This window comes from Sus scrofa, chromosome 18 (assembly GCF_054392235.1).
Source record: "Sus scrofa isolate SSC_HxYL_T2T_F1_AM1 chromosome 18, Sscrofa_HxYL_maternal_Yorkshire_Landrace_v2.0, whole genome shotgun sequence".
NCBI lineage: Eukaryota > Metazoa > Chordata > Mammalia > Artiodactyla > Suidae > Sus > Sus scrofa.
Window position 1 is genome coordinate 11,006,691 of NC_139400.1, and position 17,457 is coordinate 11,024,147.

The following is a 17,457-nucleotide window of genomic DNA, read 5'->3' on the forward strand; positions in this document are numbered from 1 at the left end:
CCCCCCTTGTGCTCGGTGCTCTGTCCAGCCGCCCTGGCCTCTCTGCGGCCAGTCCATTCCTGCCTCAGGACGTTTGCACCTGCCTTTCCCCAGGCTTGGCACTCTGCCCACTGTCGTCTGTGCCTCTCCCCCAGATCACTCGCCTGGAGAGGCCTGTCCTGAGCGTCCTGTCCCCAGATATGACGTGACGGGGAGCGCACCTCACCTCGGGGTGGGGGGGGGGTCTCCCCCCAAATGCATAACCGCAGCCTGACCATGAGAAGGAGGTCAGACAACCCCGTGGAGGTTGTGGGGTTAGGATGCTGCAGGAGGCTGAGGAGGTGGGATGACGCAGTGTAGGTGCCGGGTGGGGTCCTGGGACAGAAAAGGTGGGGGATGGGAAAGCCAAGGACATCCCAACAAGGTCTGAAGTTCTCCTGTGAGCAACCCACAGGGACACAGGGAGACGCAGGGATAGGCTCCCCATGTTAGCTTTTCAACTGACCTGGGAACTTAAAACTAGTTTCAGTAGGAGTGGCTCAGTGGTAACGAACTCAGCTAGTATCCATGAGGACGTGGGTTTGATCTCTGGCCTCGCTCAGTGGGTTAAGGATCCAGCGTTGCTGTGAGCCGTGGTGTAGGTTGCAGACACAGCTCAGATCCTGCATTGCTGTGGCTGTGGTGTAGGCCGGCAGCTGCAGCTCCAATTTGACCCCTAGCCTGGGACCCTCCATATGCTGCAAGTGCAGCCTTAAAAATGGGAAAAAAAATAAATAAAAAGAAGAAAAATACAACTAATCTAAAGTAAAATTCTTCAGAGTTCCCATCGTGGCTCAGCGGAAACAAATCTGACTAGCATCCATGAGGACGCAGGTTCAATCCCTGGCCTCGCTCAGTGGGTTAAGGAGCCACGTTGCTATGGCAATGGTGTAGGCTGCAGCTCCAATTCCCTAGGCTGGGAACCTCCATACGCTGCAGGTGTGGCCCTAAAAAGCAACACATAAATAAATAAGTAAAGTAAAATTCGATTTTAAAAAGTACAAGTTTCCACTTCCTTGACCTTCTCTGGCCTCTTCCCTGCTTTTATATTTTTCCATAGCATTTATTATCCTCTGAATGGGATCTATTTCACTACTTTCATCACTGTCTCACCCTGTTAGAAGGTGGGCTCCCCAGGGCAGGGGCTTGGCCGATGCTGGATCCCCAGGGCAGGGTCAGTGCTCAGGACATGCAGGTTAGCGTTTATCAGGCTGGGGTCAGGGTCCTCGGCTCGCTCCCCACCTGTGCCTCCAGCCACGCTGGCCAAACGCTGCACCTTTGCCTCCAGAAGCCTGTCGTGCCCACTGCGTCTTTGCAGTCGCACTTCTTGCCTTTGCACAGAGCTGTCCCCCTCATGTCTGCACGTCCAGCCCTCTCTCCTCCAACTTCTGATCGAGTGTCACCTCCTCAGGGAAGCTGCCCCAGCCCCAGACACAGGGTAGCTCGTTCCGCAGCACCCCGCCTCTGCGCCCTCGGCACTCCCACCAGCCCCCGGCCTGGCGGACTCCCGCTTCCGCTGCCAGGGCGTGTGCCGAAGCGGTGATGCTTGACGTCACTGGGCATCCTGGGGGCCTGGACACCTGGCCAGTGCTCAGTGAGTGTCCGTCAGGTGGCCAGAGCCGAGAATGACTGCCGGAAGGTGGAGACGCAGGGGGATTCAGCTCACACCCCTGGTTTTGGCGGGGGGGGGGGGGAGGCGGCCAAGGTCGAGGGAGCACGTGGCCTGGGCGCTGAACGTTCACAAGTCGTTAAGAGCGGATACTCGCTGAAGACCTGAGAATCTGGGTAAACGGGGTGGAAGGAGAACGGTATGTGGCCAGCGGGTTGCCGCATCCCTGAGGAGGCCGGAGAGCCCGGGCGCTGCGGCAGGTGCAGGCGGCTCCCTGGCTTTCCTTGCGGGCTGCGCCGCACGTGTGGCAACAGGTGGCAGAAGCACCAGCGGAGACGGGGGCCGCGTCCACGTCCACGTCCTGGGCAGCGGGCTCGGAGCAGGACGCCCCCCTGGAGCTGGGGAAGCCGCAGGCTCAGGGTCCGGTTTGCTTCTTCGCTTTTGGCACCTGAGTCCCTTCCAAGAAGCCCATTTCTCCCGCCCTCTGTGGCCCAAGGCCATCCACCTCTTCACATTGAAACAAAAGCCACATCCTTCGTTCAAAAATCAACCATAGCTCCAGGCGCCCCCGATTTTCTCCTGCCGCTCACACTGCCTTGAACCTTTCTGAAGCCGTGGTTGTTTTTCTGCTGCAGGTATGTTTACAAGTGCAGCTTTTAAACACGGATGCCTAGTGGATTCACGTTGGGTGCTTTTCTGCTGTACAGCCAAGGGGCCCCGGCGTGCTCTCTTTTTCACATTCTTTTCCGTGATGCTTTATCAAGGTTGGGTCTGGGCCCCGGTGCTGTACATCCTGTTGAGAACAGGGTGCACCCACTAACCCCAAACTCTGAAGCCTCCCCCCATCACCCCACCCCGCAGCCCCTTCCCGCCTGGCAACTGCAAGTCTCACTGGCGGCGCGTCTGTTCCTGTTTGGTAGATGGTTCATTTGTGGTGTGTGTTGGACTCCACGTGCGCTTCTGTTGTTGGGAAAGCTGAAATCCTTCCTCCACTTTCCAAAGTAGCCCTGTCTTTGCTCCCAGGCTCCAGTGGGGTCCTGCTGAATTCGTCTCATGTGCAACCCGCTCCTTCCTGGCGAGTCCGGCGACCCGTGTCCTCGAGAAAAAAAACCACAGTTGCCTGATGCCTGCTTCGTTCACACCTCGTCTGAGCTGACGCAGTCTCCTCGTTCCTGTTTGGGGCCTAAAGCATCTATTTCGGATCTTCGGGAAGCCAAAGGCCACATCTGTGACGACGCCCTCAGATTTTACCCAGAAAACCCACTTGGTTGGGCTTTGCTTCGCTGATGTCTTGTCCTGTTTTCAAGCTGCAGTTGGGATGGTAGGGGGACGTGTGACCCTCTGCTGGGATGGAGGCCCAGGGTGGAGGAGCTGGTGCCTGCTGGGAGGCCCAGGGCAGCCTGAGAAGGGGGGCTCTATTATCTTGGATTTGCTGCTTGTTTGGAAGAGAAAAGCGTGCCGCTGTTTTGCACATTCATTTTCTCGACAAAGTAACAGGTTCCTGGAAAGACCACGTCTTTGGTCTGTCTGATCGCTTAGAAAGGCTGGGAGTCCACAGGGTGGGAACTACGACGCAGCTCCATCCAGAAGAGCCAGTTCTGTCAACCGCACACATTTGGTTTGACTTGGAAAGGTCACGGTTCCCCAGAGCCTTAGAGTTGGGGTCCCAGTGGGGAGCAGAAACCAGGGGCTAGAAAAAACCAGAAATAAGACACATGACACATGGTTGATGCAAAAAGGGGGCGTTTATAGAAATTTTGACTCTGACATGGGGAGCGTGGGCCTTGGGGACCAGCTCGAGGCCAAGATTTGTCCAGTAGCAGCTTTGCTTTGGAGAAAACCCTTTCTAAGAAGAGGCCGGAGGCAACTGTTTTCTTATTATCACCGCCGGCGTCCGTGACAGAAGGCAAACCACATTGATTCCTGCTGCCGACTCAGAAAGGAGAGCGGCCAGAAGGCCCTGGGGTTTTAGACACCCCCAGACAGTTCTGACACAGGGAGGGACTTCATTCTCTCCATCTTCTTCCCAAGTGAGCTTTCGGGAAAAAAACGACGGTTTTCGAGCTTCCTGTCATAGGAGGAGGCAGCCTTACTGATTTCTTACTTACTCCTTTTGGTAGAGTTGGGGTTTCTTTCTGAAATCAGAGTTAATCTGGGAGTTTATTTTTTAATTTTTAATTTTTTTTTTTGTCTTTTCTAGGGCTACACCCGTGGCATATGGAGGTTCCCAGGCTAGGGGTCAAATCGGAGCTGTAGGCGCCGGCCTACCCCACAGCCGCAGCAGCACCAGATCCGAGTTGCATCTGCAGCCTACACCACAGCTCCCGGCAACACCAGATCCTTAACCCACTGAGCAAGGCCGGGGAGCGAATCCGCAACCTTGTGGTTCCGAGTCGGATTCGTGAACCACTGAGCCACGACGGGAACTCCTAATCTGGGCGTTGAATAGGCAGCACACAGGTGTGCAGCCCGTGTTCCCGAGCGTGGGTGTCCTTTTCACACCTGACCCTTTGGAGCAGAGAAAGGGGTCTGCAAAGTGCCCCCGTCCCTTCCTCGTGTGATGGCTGAACCGGGTGGGGGGGGGCACTGCTTGCTCTGAGCTTCCTCCGTCTCCAAGGGGGCACCGCAATTTCCAGCGGAGGTGAGGCCGGCAGACCCACAGCAGGAATTCTCGGTGGAAGACGCTGTCCACAGAGGTGGGCCCCGGGCACTTTGTAAAAGAAGCTAAAGTGCCTTCGATGGCGTGTTACCGCACAGCATTTAAGTGTCTTTTTGTTAAAATCACTGTGCCCTCTTGGAATGAAGAGAGCTTAATTGTGGAAATATTATGAATGGGAAATGGGTTAGGTCTGGAAATTTGGGGTAAACATGCTCTACTTTTTTTTTTTTTGAACAATCTAATTTTTAATTTATGTTTACGTATTTCTTTTTTAACATTTGCAGCCACATGGATGGACCTAAGAGAGAGGCTCGTACTACGTGAGGTCAGTCAGACAGAGACAAACACGCTCTCCGTTTGAAAAGGCCTGAGCGGTCGTCGCAGGTGGAATGTTGGTGGAGAATGAAGCCCAGCAGAGGCCTTATATTTTGTTGCAGCGTTTTTGGATTTCATATGTGTGTCTATGGAAATCACCACCACAGTAAGTCCGCACTCATCACGTCTCGGATACAAGTTTTTTTTTTGTTTTTTTTTTCCCCTGATGAGAGCTTTTAAGATTTTCTCTCTTGGGGGCTTTCAGATCTCCAGTCCAGTGTCATTAGCTGTAGTGTCCAAACACCTTATGTTCAGATGCGGTTAAGTCTTACACAGAGCTCTGTTGTGTTTGGGACAGTTTCCAAAAGAATGGTAAGCAGTTAAAATATATGTAAGGAATTCTGCGGAAGGTGCAGGCCTGCACGCGTGTGCATGTGTGCGTGTGTGTTTCCTTGCGGGCACGCCCTGCGCTTTGCAGGCAGGAAGTCCAGTGACTACACGTGATCTGGGGCCCGAGTGCGGGCGATGCCGCCACCCCGGCAGGGCGTCCCCTGCTCCAGCCAGGACGCCTTTCCCAAGCGAGTTCATTACCTCTGCTCTTGGTTTTCCTGCGCTTAATTGCAGGTGATGGATTCAAAAAGAGCCTTCACCTGTTTTCACGGGGCTTTCATCTTTCGCAGACAAAGCAGGCTGGGGCTTGGGCCTTGATCTGCGGCGTGCTTAGGGCCTGCGTATTAAAGAGGCTGGATGCCCCTCAGGCTTTTAAGGGGTTTTTTTCTGGGAGGGGTTAAATTGATGAGCGTGTATAATAAATTGAAGCTTTGTTGTTTGGCAGATTTTTAAAAAATTTGTTATTCTTTTATCAGTTCAGAGACCGGGGAGTACGGCATCCGCCGCCCCCCCATCTGCCTTGAGATTTGTACCTGACGCTGATGGGCTTTGATATTACAAATATTTCTGTATGTTTCTGCTTCTCAAATAATAACCCTAAAGCCGAGTATCTGAGAGTCTGGGGATGCAGTGTTTTTCAAGTCACAGCAGAGTGGCTTCTTCCTGCGTCTCCGCAGAGCTGTCAGGCCCTGCAGGGAGGGGCTGGACCCGCCTTGCCGACCCTCCCTGCTTCCTCGGGGCGCGCGGGGCGCTGCTGATCCCCCGCCGGGCCCGGGGCCCTCGCTTACCCCAGTCTGTGCTCCGCTCCCGTGGGTTTGTTTCTTGGCCGTTGCAGTGTGTTCAAGGGCAAGCATCTGGTGGGGACATGAGGACTGCTCGCCTCCGAGAAGCACCACCCCTCAGAAAGGCAAACCCCACGCCAGGCCTGCACCGTCAGCTCTGGGAAAAATCCAATTCGGACAACTCGTCTGGGGCTGCAGATGCTCTGTGTGAGCCTAGGCTGTGCGGCTCCTGAGTTCTGTGTGCAGAGGGGTCGTTCATTCTTTCTTTTTGTTTATTCGTCTGACTATTGTTTTAAATAGAAGTGTGGTTGATTTACAAGGTTGGGTTAAGTTCTGCTGTGCAGCAAAGTTTGCAGTTATAAATAGACACGTATTCTTCGTACATTGGTTTCCATTATGCTTTACTGAAGGATATTGCATATTGTTCCCCGGGCCCGACAGTAGGGCCTTGTGGTTTATCTGTCCTGTCTATACTAGTTTGCACCTGCTAAGCTCAAACTCCCCGTCCATCCCTCCCTCCCACGCCCTTGGCAGCCACAAGTCTGTTCTCTCTGTCTGTGCATCTGTTTCCCTTTTGTAATGAAGTTCATTTATGTCCTGTTTTAGATTCCACATAAAAGTGATATCATACAGTATTTATCTTTCTCTGACTTTTTACTTAGTGTAATTATCTTGGATCCATCCATGTTGCTACGAATGGCATCATTCATGCTTTTTTATGGCTGAGTAGTATTCCATTGTCCATATGGAAGACATCTTCTTTTTCCACTCCTCTGTCAATGGGCATATAGGTTGTTTCCACGTCTTGGCCATTGTAAATAGCGCTGCAGTGAACATCAGGGTGCCTGTGTCTTTTCGAATTCGAGTTTTTGTCTTTTCCAGATATATGCCCAGGAGTGGGATTGCTGGATCATATGGCAACTCTGTTTTTAGCTTTGAGACGCCTCCATACTGTTCTCCACCAACTTCCTTTCCCACCAACAGCGTAGAAGGGTTCCGGAAAGGGGGTCGTCGAAAGGACGCAGGTAAATACACCTGCTCTGGTGTGGCAGAGGACAAAATAACGCGTGCGTGTTTGTCCTGTGTGTGTGTGTGCCCGGATGCGTTCATTGTGGGGAGGGGGAGGGGACTGGTGCCAAATACTTTCTCCCCCCTTTATTCCAGCGGGGCGCCGCGCTCAGCGCTGTGCCGGAAGGTCGCGGGGTCCACAGGGAGGCTGTGTTGGCTGGCTTTCCGGCTTCGCTCTTTTCCCCGGGTGGAGGCAGTTGAACTCTGCCCGTACTTGCTAAGATGCTCGACTCCCTCGACTCCCGCTTGGTGCTTTGTAAACACCGCAGCGTTTTCCGCGCCCCCGCCCCCTGGCTTGCTTCTCGTTTCATTCACTACTGCAGTTCAGTCTAATCGTATCTCTTGGAAATAATATGAGAAAGTTATGCTGTTTTACTCCATCAGATTTAATAAGTTTGGATGCTTTCCAAGTACGAGGCATTAATCACACTTATACCCAGGCCTCAACAGTTCATCCACCCGGTAGATTCGTGTCAGAGACATAAAACAATCTGCTCTAATGCACACAGTTCCCTTTAAACCGGGCGCTCGCTTTGTGTTGGTAAAACTTGCTTTGTATCCAGGGGCTGGGATGAGAAAGGGGGCGGGGATTTTTGTGTCGTGTGAAGCGACTCACGGCTGAATTTCCCCTTCCTTTGCGGATTTATCCATCCATCCACCCACCCATCCACCCTTCCATCCCTCCATCTCTTGTCTGTCTCTCATCGATCTGTCAATCATCCGTCTATCATCCCTCTGTCTCCTCTCTGTGTAACTGAGCTCAGCACAAGGAGGCATGAGAGCGCCTTCGCTGTGTGCAGGGTGAGTTTACCTCACGGAGATGGAGTGCCATGTGGTCTTCCGATCAGACGGCCCCCCTTGACCTCAGGGCTTCCGTCTGGGGAGGCAGGGGCCTTGGCCACTGACATTTGCCTGTTTTCCAGGAGGGGGGGTGTGATGTTCGTTGACCGGACAGCTTGTTGCCATGACCGTAGGTGAGGCTGCAGAGAAACATACAAAAATGAAAATAAACAAGAACTTCCTTTGTCACCGGAATCTGTTTGGTCGGTTTCTGTGGCTGAAGGCCCTTTAGTCTGCCTCCGCCCTCCTGAGCAGAATCCTCTCTATGCCACTTTTCTTTGTTTGTGTGGCCCAGAAGTCTTCGTGCGGCGGCAGAGTTATTTGAGTGTTTAATCGGAGTGACAGCATTTTCAGGTGTTGCTGTTTCTCTGATGCTTCTGCCGTGTCCTTAGGAGAAGTTGCCCTGTGGAGGCAGTGAGTCCCGGGAGCCCCTGCTGGGAAGCGGCCTCTACTGGTGCCGGGTGGGCCCCCTCGGAGTGGCCTGCAGAAGTTCCCAGGCCAGGGGTAGAACCCGCGCCACAGCAGTGACAATGCCAGGGAGCTCCCTCAGGGGCGTTTGAGTCCCTCAGGGGCGTTTGAGTCCAAGTCTATGGGAGGTGGTCACTGCGGATTGCTCTCCGGGCTGGGAAGCAGAAATACCTGTGCACCACTGCGTGTGTCCCCACCTTACCTGAACTTAGTGTAGGGGACACTGGGAGAGGCACTGCTGTTGGGCTTTGCTCCCAGATGGCCTCACCTCCGGGTGTGGAGAGGCGGCACGCACCATGCAGGCAGACGGGCTAACGGATTGCAGAGTGGCGCGATGCAGGTGAGGGGGTCAAAGGGGTTCTGAGGAGGGGCCCTGCTCACCGGGGTGGTCGGTACCCATGGACTGTGAGTAGGGGAAAGATCCCGTCTGACGCCAAAGGCCCTGTTCCTGCTCCCCCATCACAGTTCCCCGACCTCTGCACGTCTCTGCATGGTCCTCAGCTCTGCCCCGAGAGGATGCTTTGGAAGCATGTGTGGCTATATTTTATTTCACTGGGTGAAAACTACACATTCAGAAACAGACTCCCAGACAGAGAGCGCAGACTTGTGGTCGCCAAGGGGGCGGGAGAGGGAGTGGGATAGACGGGGAGCTTGGGGTTCGTAGATGCAAACTATTCCGTTTAGAGTGGAGAAGCAGTGGGGTCCTGCTGTGCAGCACAGGGAACAGTGTCCTGGCATAGACCATGATGGAAAAGAATATAAGAAAGGGAATGGAGGAGTTCCCGTCATGGTGCAGCAGAAATGAATCCGACTAGGAACCATGAGGTTGCGGGTTCGATCCCTGGCCCTGCTCCATGGGTTAAGGATCCGGTGTTGCTGTGAGCTGTGGTGGTGGTCGCAGATGCGGCTCAGATCCCGCATTGCTGTGGCTGTGGTGTAGGCCGGGGGCTACAGCTCCGATTAGACCCCTAGCCTGGGAACCTCCATATGCCATGGGTGTGGCCGTAAAAAGACAAAAGACCCCCCCCAAAAAAAAGAAAGGGAATGTATGTATCTATGTGACTGAGTCACTTTGCTCTACAGCAGAAATTGGCACAGCATTGCTGTTAACTGTACTTTAATTAAAAACACTACACTGGCAAGATATTTCAGCTTCCGCCCGAGAACAGAGTGAGGTCTCTGGAGTGAAACAGGCACCCAAACAAACATACAAGACATTAAAAGTCCTAATATAATAAGAGACAGTTTCTAATCGTATAGCAAATGATTCACTTTGGGCCAATGAGCTGGACAGTTGCTTTTCTCTCTCTTTCTATCACTGATGCTAAAAAGGCGTCTACTTCAGACAGTATGGCTCAGACATAGATGGAATTTGGTTTCAAATTGTGTGAACATCTGTCATTCAAACCAGCCTCGGTGTTAACATGCAGAGTTTAAAATAGTTTCACTGGGGTTGTCTTTATCTGATGGTCATACATAAATCCATCGCTGTGTTTCTATAACTACGCATTTGGCCTTGATTGGAATATAAGTGATTGTCAAGTTGAAATAAAGTTTGAAGGCACGACTTGCGATGCTGGCGTTGGGGAGGGAGGCTTGCTTCTTAGGAAGTTTATAATTTCGTGTGGTCGCGGTGACCTTTCCTGGAAAATATCTTAATCCACGTGACATCATCCTGTGAAATAAGTTGTGTCACATGACTCACGCCTTAAACGTTGGTTGAGGAAGTGTTCACTGCACGCCTCTGGGATCCAGACCCTGTTCTGGTCGTTAGGGGCGGAGCAGGGAAGGCGACAGACCAAGATCCTACCCTCCCAGAGCCCGAGTGTTCCTGGGGAGGGTAAGACGGAAGAGGGCCGCCGAGAAAGAGGTGGGGACAGACAGGGGGTGTGGGGACATGCAGGCAGAATCGGGATGCGGGGGGCGGGGGGCGGGGGCGGGAGGGTTGATATTTTCCTGTGAACAGAGGAGACCCTGCTGATAACAGGGCATTTGAGTAGAGACCTGAATGCAGCGAAGGCACGAACCTTGAGGATATCTGCGAAAAAGAACATTCTAGAAGGAACGGCAGGTGCAGAGACCCTGAAGTCAGAGTCTGCTTGATGCATTCAGGGAGCATCTGTCGTTCAGAGCGTCCCACAGTACGCGTTGTCTGTGTAAACACAATTTTTATTTAAACAAATTTCAAGTATAGATAAATCGCTTCCCTAAGCAGATTTATAACTATTTGAGGGCTGAAACTCTATTTTAAAGGTATCTTATACTCATCATGTTTAGCCCAATGCTGAACCCCTAACAGGTCCTCCACAAATGCATGTTAAATTTAATGGACTCGGAGTTCCCGTCGTGGCGCAGTGGTTAACGCATCTGACTAGGAACCATGAGGTTGCGGGTTCGATCCTTGGCCTTGCTCAGTGGGTTAACGATCCGGCATTGACGTGAGCTGTGGTGTAGGTTGCAGACGCGGCTCGGATCCCACGTTGCTGTGGCTGTGGTGTAGGCCAGTGGCTACAGCTCCGATTGGACCCGGGATCCCCCATATGCTGCGGGAGCAGCCCTAGAAAAGGCAGAAAGACCAAAATAATAATAATAATAATAATAATAAAATAAATAAATAAATACATAAATTTAATGGACTCAATTACTAAAGTATTAACAGTAATATTCACTATAAGGTAATGGATGTTTAGTTGATTCAGAACATTTTCCAAGGAAAAGAAAAAAATCTGCGATTCCAGCCTTTCTTTCTCAGTCGCCTTTCCATTAAGATGTTATGGAGCCTCATCAGACGCCCCTTCCTCACTGACCGTTGTCCCAGGAAGTGGCCCAGGCTGGGTGTTGGGCAGAACTCTCCTTCCTGTAGAATGCCCACGAGATAAACGTGCTGTCCTCTGAGACCCTGCAGCTCAGTGCGATCGAGTGGGAAATTACAGCTCCCCCATGTGACACAGGACGCGTCAGGCAAGTTCCCTTTGAGTTCACCGTCGTTCGTGTGCAAGGCACACTTTGCTTTATACCAGAGGTGTGCTCTGAACACAGCGCATCTCGTGCCTGAACTCAAGGCCCTTCCCGTGTGTTTGGGGAGTCTGGGTTTAGAGGAAAGCTGTGCCGAATCATTGGTAAAGCCCAGGACGCTTGTGTGAACGTCCCGGCCCTGGTTATGTAGACACAGCCCCAGCACAGGCGTGTGCTTCTCTGTATTCCATCGTTATAACGCGGAGGACTTAAGGGCAGGGGTGCAAAGGCCCTGGGGTGGAAGGGTCCTTGGAATGACCGCCAAACGCCAGAAGGACCATCTGTGGTCTTGAGCGCTGGAGTCAACCTGCAGCTGGGCACGGATCTCTGCTCACCGAGGCCGGAGAGATGGGAGGGCCCGGGCCGAGTTGGACAACTTAATGCTTTTGGGTGTGTGGCGGTAACTCCATGAGGAGACACAGGGAGGCGGGTCACCGAGAGGGAGGACAGGGAATGGCCGGGCAGCCTCCTGCTGTCCCGGTTTGAGTTTCCCCGAGTGCAGCGCAGAGAGGGGCACTTGGATATGAAGGAGGATGAGAGCCCGAGAGAGTGAGGAGGCCGACGAGCTGGACCAGCCCCATAGCCGGCAGTGTCCAGTGCAAAACAAAACGGGTTGGAAAACTCAAGACAATCACAGCAGAGTGTGAGGCCAAACCCACTTAAGCAGGGGCTCTGTGAGAGCTGGGGGCACAGGGTGATGCCACCAAGAGGCAGGCCCCCCCCCCCAGGTGTCCCTGCTGGCGGCTGGGGCTTCCTCCTGCTGGGGCCCTGGGTGGAGGGTGCCTCAGGGGGTCCTTGAGGGGCCGGTGTTTAATCCTGCTGCCCCCTGCCCCCACGCTGGTTAAGGTCGAGCCTGGGGGCCTTACCCCCGGCATTCCGCACCCGGGCATGTAAGCAGGCACCGTGGGGGCTAAAGAACATCTCAGGCAGACGGATGCAGGGAGGCCGCGTTCGTGGGCAGACTGGCCGGGTCCCACGAGCACCTGCTGGGTGTCCTCTCCACCAGCTGCCCCGCAGAGGCCGCTTTCACAACCTCCTTCTCTCCTGGGCCGGCCTTCAGGGCAGGGCCAGGGGTCAGGGTCGCTTTGGGGGTGCAGAATGGGTTCTGCAGGTGAGGGAGGCTGAGGAGGACCGTGGGCCCAGCGCCTAGATGCGGCGCGGTGATGACAGACGCGCTCCCGTGAATCCAGGGGCAGTGAGCAGAGTCTCTGGGCTCAAAGTCTCTGAACAGAACAAGCTGGGGACGTGAGAAGGATCCCGTGAGGGCAGCACCACCACGTCCCCGAGAGAGGTCCTCTTGGGAATTTTACAAATAACCTCTCTGGGCATTTCATTAACATGCAGCTTCTATTTGCTAACATATGAATGTTCTTTATGAAATTAGTCACCCACGGCCCCGCGCCTCAAGGCCTCTCTCCTGAGTCTGTCCTGATTCCTCGGGAGGGGGCATCGCTCATCGTTCCCCTTGGGGCTGCATGCCCCCACCGTCCAGTCCCTGAGCCCCAGGAAGAGGGGGTCCGCAGGTCCCTCATCACCAGGTGGGGCGGGCTGAGTCCTGGCGGATGCAGCGTGGGCGGAGCTGCGCCGGCTCCAGGTGAGGCTCTGGGCAGCAGGTGCGCCACCCCCGGCATCTTCCTCCGCAGTCTGGAGTCCTGCTCTAAACCCCGCTGCACAGCCCGCTGTCACGTGGGAACCCTCATGTATTCAAGCCACAGAGCGCTTGCTGTCTACACCACACCCAGTCTCTCTCAGCATCAAGGAACCTCACCCACGCTCTGCACGCATGCGCCGTTCGGCCGTCCCCCGATGTTGCTCTCGGTGGTGGGGATTCTGGAAGGAACAGGAGGACACCCCAGCCCCATGGATCTCGTGTTCTGGTTGGGGACACAGACAAAAAGCAGATGAACAGCAAGCTGGCTGCTGGGGGACAGTGAGCGGTGCTGTGCAGGAAAGGGCAGGTGTTGGGAAGACGGGTTGGGGCTGATGGAGGCTGGAGAGTTGGGGGGAGACCTCACGTTTGCGTGTAGAGCTGGGGAGGGGCGGGTTCAGGGGCCGTGGAAACTCCTGCGTGTCTGAGGGGCGGGACAGGCCAGTGTGGCCTCTCGTGTGGAGGGAAGGAAAGGGACCAAGAACGACCTTGGCCTTTGGGCTCTGAAGCTGGGGGGATGGTGGTGCTGACGACGGCCGGGGAACGTGCAGGTTCAAACGCTGAAAGCCGGGGGGCTGGGTGGGCTCCACCGGGGACGAAGTGGGGACAGATGGCCGGTGCTCTGAGTGGATTCCCACAGGGACAGTCAGCCTGTAGGTTTAGGGGTATCATGGATGATTCCCAAGTAAGTGGTGGCGGTGCGAGTCTGGAAAGACGGACGGTTGCCTCTGGGGAGAAAAGGCCTTCTGCTGCCCGAGGCCCGCTTCTCTCCTAGAAGGCGCTCCGAGTTTTCTGATTCCTAGAGATTTACAAAGAGTCTTTATTTCCTTGGAGGCACCCGTGAGACTGGTACCTGAGGAGCAAACGCTTTCGAGATTGTGTAATTGATGGAAAAGTGACACATTCAAAGTTGCTGTTTTAAAATATCGCCGATCACTCACTGTGACCTGGGAGAGCACGTGGCTTCATGGCTTCACCTCGGTGGAAATTTACAGCTGTTTAGTGTACATTTTATTACTTTGTAAATAATAAAAATTATTTATGAAATTTATTTATAGCATTTTTTATTATAAAATGTTCTTATTTGTCATTATACAATAATACAGTGAATAAAATGGCATATTTCTGGAAATAATTCTGCCTGTGAAAATAGGCTGCGGCCTGCAAATGAGATACTCTTCTTCTTAATCTCGGCCAGATTTGCTCAGCGAGCTGCTTACATCTGGCAAGAATATTAAAATAGGACTAAGAAAAATAGATGATAACCGGCCCCGTGACCCAAAGCGAGGGCTGGCCATCCAGGCTGGAGGGTGTGGGAAGGCTCTGAGAGCAGCCGTGCGGCGCCTCCTTCTCTGCAACTTGAACAGCCTCTGCGGGAGAAGAAAATCTGGGGGACCGATGCTTCCTTTGGGGAGCAGGAAGGCGTGGAGGGCGTCTGCTGGGCTCAGTAGCTGGGAGACTCAGGTAACTTGACATGTGTCCCTTGCAAAAGGCCCTGTCACGGCCCAGGGTTCCAGATCATGTCAGCCGCTGGGCTTGTCTGTCCTTTAAAGCCTGTCTTGGCTCGTTGCTCTCGATCAGACCGCTGTTCCTTTCTAATTCGTAGTTCCACTGCAAAACACCGACTGCTTCAACTAACAAAAAAAAAAAAAAAAAAAAAAAAACCTGTCAAGAATCTTTTAAGACATTTCATAGAATTTATGTATCCACCATCAACCTTTGACTCGATAGACAGAAATTGTTAATTGGGCACGCTGAATGATCTTAATATTGATTTAAGCTTTTAAATGGTTTTTTAGATGTTTTATCCTAATGCCATCATGAGAGCCACGGGGGCAAAAATGATTTTCTAATTTATCAAATCCCTGTAGTAAATGGTGTAAACCAGTGTTGAGACGTAGCCCCTGTGATATTTAACTTGCACTTTAGTATTTGTACTTTCAAATGAATCGCATGCTTTCCTGTGCTGATGATCAGAGAGCTGCATTCGTGTCTCTGGAGTTGTGTCAACTGATGTAGCACGTTATGGCCCAAAGTGTCAGCTCCACTGTCGTTCTGCCCACACCCAGATAACCATTTTGGGTGCTTTTCCTTTGGCGCTTAATGAGGATGATATCAAATCGTTCTATTAAAAAATAAATGTACCTATCCCGTGGTTCATTTGAAATGTAATCTGTAGACACCTATAATAAAGACAGACAGTAAAGTTTACCGTGGACGATGTGAGATTTTGGCACTACCAAAACAGGTACACAGATCAGGGCTGCTTTGGTATAGAACTCGGCAGCTTCGGGCAACCACTCGTGCAAATGCCAGCAGTGAATCTGCCTCAGGTTCCTCCGACTCCCCACCGCCCTCCGTTATGGCCCGTAGAAAAGTTAGGTTAAGTGGGTGAAGGATCCAGCATTGCTGTGAGCTGTGGTGTAGGTGGCAGACACGGCACGGATCGGCTGTGGCTGCGGCTGCGGCTGTGGTGTAGGTGCGGCTCAGATCTGGCATTGCTGTGGCTGTGGTGTAGGCCAGATAACCAGGCTGTAGCCCCGATTGGACCCCTAGCCTGGGAGCTTCCATATGCTGTGGGTATGGCCTTAAAGAGACCAAAAAAAAAAAAAAAAAAAAAAAAAAAAAAAAAAAAAAAAAAAAGAAAAAGTCCTTTTGAATGAGCTCAGGCTGCCTTCTGTTTATTTGATTTTCACACCCTGTGAGTTTCCCTTGTGCTTCCTGCGTTCGATTCCTCCGTGGGTCTCAGTCTTATCCACACAAATAGAAGCACCTGGGGTGTTTCTTGAACTTTCCAGGCTGGGGTTGCTCCTGGAGGTTCCCAGCCCCACGAAATCCGACTTGCTGGGGGCCAGGATTCCGGCAGCAGCGTTTGTAGGATTCCGGTGATTTGCTGATTGGACACTGTAGCTGGGGATTGAGAACCACCTGTCTCCACTCTTTCCTATCTTGCTGAATCTGCGCGTCCCAGCAACGCTGGTTGTACAGTGAATTTGGAGAGAAGGACTAAACCTTTTTACTCTGAAACTCAGCTTGTGTAGCTACAAACAATAGCACCCACTGACCGTCAGGAAACGAAGAGGTTGACACCGGTGACGCTCTAAATATTTGTGTGGCACTCAGACTCCTGGTGCATCTGCCCATTTTCCGTGGTCCTCTGTCTGTTGTGCTTCTCAAGCACAGAGGCATCTCTTAGGCGGTGTTTCCCAACTGGCATCGAAAGCCCTCATGTGTGGCCTCCAGCCTCCATTTCTCTCTTGTGCTCACGTGGGGTAAAGTCACTCGACCCGACCTCGCTGGCCAGCATCGTCTTACTCTTATGCTGCGCAAAGCATAGCCTGAAAGCTTAAGGACTCTGGATCTAAGATTCCATGAAATGGATCCGTGTCTCAGTTATCCGTCCGTCCTCAGCAGTTCCAGCGCGGCCACCGGGATACGCTGTGGCCCCTGCACTTGCTGACTGAGGCCCCCGACGTCTAGAGAGGCCGAGACCCCAGCCCAACGTCGTAAATCAACCAATTTCGTTACTCGAGAGGGGCTGTCATAAAGTCTTGATGGCCGAATGTTTTGAAATTGAACTGAAATGAGGTTTCTGGCTTTACCTGTGGGCTTCAATGGCCCCATCCATCTCCTCCCCACTGCGGGACAGGTCTCCTCTGGTTCCCTCTAATAAAGGTTCTCTCTGAAATGGGCTTGACCCAGAGAGACGTGGCAGAGATAAGGAGCACAAGAATGAATCGGTGTTGTTTTTTTTAATAGATCACCAGCTAATTTTAGATTTTGATATCGCTATAGCAACATGCTATTTCTATCTTATTATTATTGCATTTTTGCTCCGATTTGAAACCTTGGTTTGGGAAAGAAAATTGATAAATTGGAGATTTTAGGCTTGAAAGGAGGCCCTTGAACCAGACAAAACAGGGGTCAGATCACCTGAGGGGGAGAATCAGTAACGTAGAAATAACTCTGGACGTGGTCGTTCATGCTGGAAAGGGACCCGGCTGGGAAGGGCATCCACCTGTGCTCCTTAGACCACGATGCCCCATAAGCGAGGGTACTCGGCCTTCCAAGGAGGACGGCGTCTAACAGCTGTGAGTGCTCCCTGCTTCCAGGCTCTGCTCCCTCTCTGCCCCCCAACCCCCATCTCGTGTCCTTCAGTCCCGGGCGCTCTCTCAGGCCCCCTGGTGTTTTGAACCGAGTGGACGCCGGCCCCAGGGCCTTTGCACCGTCTCCTTTCCACGTGAGAATTTCGCCTCCTTCTACGCGTGGTCTTGCCCTCATCTCCTGTGGGTTTCTCCTCTGCTTTACCGAGGGAGGGCCTGTCCCACCATCATATCCAAATGTGCACGGTGCCCCCTCCTCACCCCTCCCGTGTTCACATCTCAGAGCCTGGCCTCACCCAACCAGCCGCACGAGCCCTGCACCCAGGGCTCTTCCCTGGCCCTTCCCGTAGCTGGTGTCACCCAGCGCTCTTCGCTTCCCGCCCGAAGACCCTGTGAGTCTGTCCACCTCTGGCCGTCACTTTGGTCTGAGCTCTTGGCATCTCTTCCTAAGCCCCTTGTCTCCTGGCTGCTTCGTCCCCTTCTTATGCCCCTTTGCGTGATAAGGAGGCTGGGCCCTTGTCACAGATGGCTCCCGTCTCCGC

General features: G+C 53.0%; 1 long non-coding RNA gene across 6 annotated transcripts in view; it reads left to right on the plus strand.

Moving 5' to 3' along the window:
* LOC102166684 (uncharacterized) overlaps positions 1-17,457 on the plus strand; it is a 411,372-nt gene that overhangs the window by 98,943 nt on the left and 294,972 nt on the right. For 2 of the 6 annotated variants that reach the window (XR_014833428.1, XR_014833427.1), the window contains exons 4-5: positions 2,651-3,657; positions 4,571-4,767. This is a non-coding gene — a long non-coding RNA (uncharacterized LOC102166684). Of the gene's footprint in view, positions 1-2,650; positions 3,658-4,570; positions 4,768-6,655; positions 6,799-6,937; positions 7,853-14,010; positions 14,277-17,457 lie in introns of those variants that run through there. The other 4 variants (XR_014833424.1, XR_014833423.1, XR_014833429.1 and 1 more) reach the window with 4 other exon arrangements.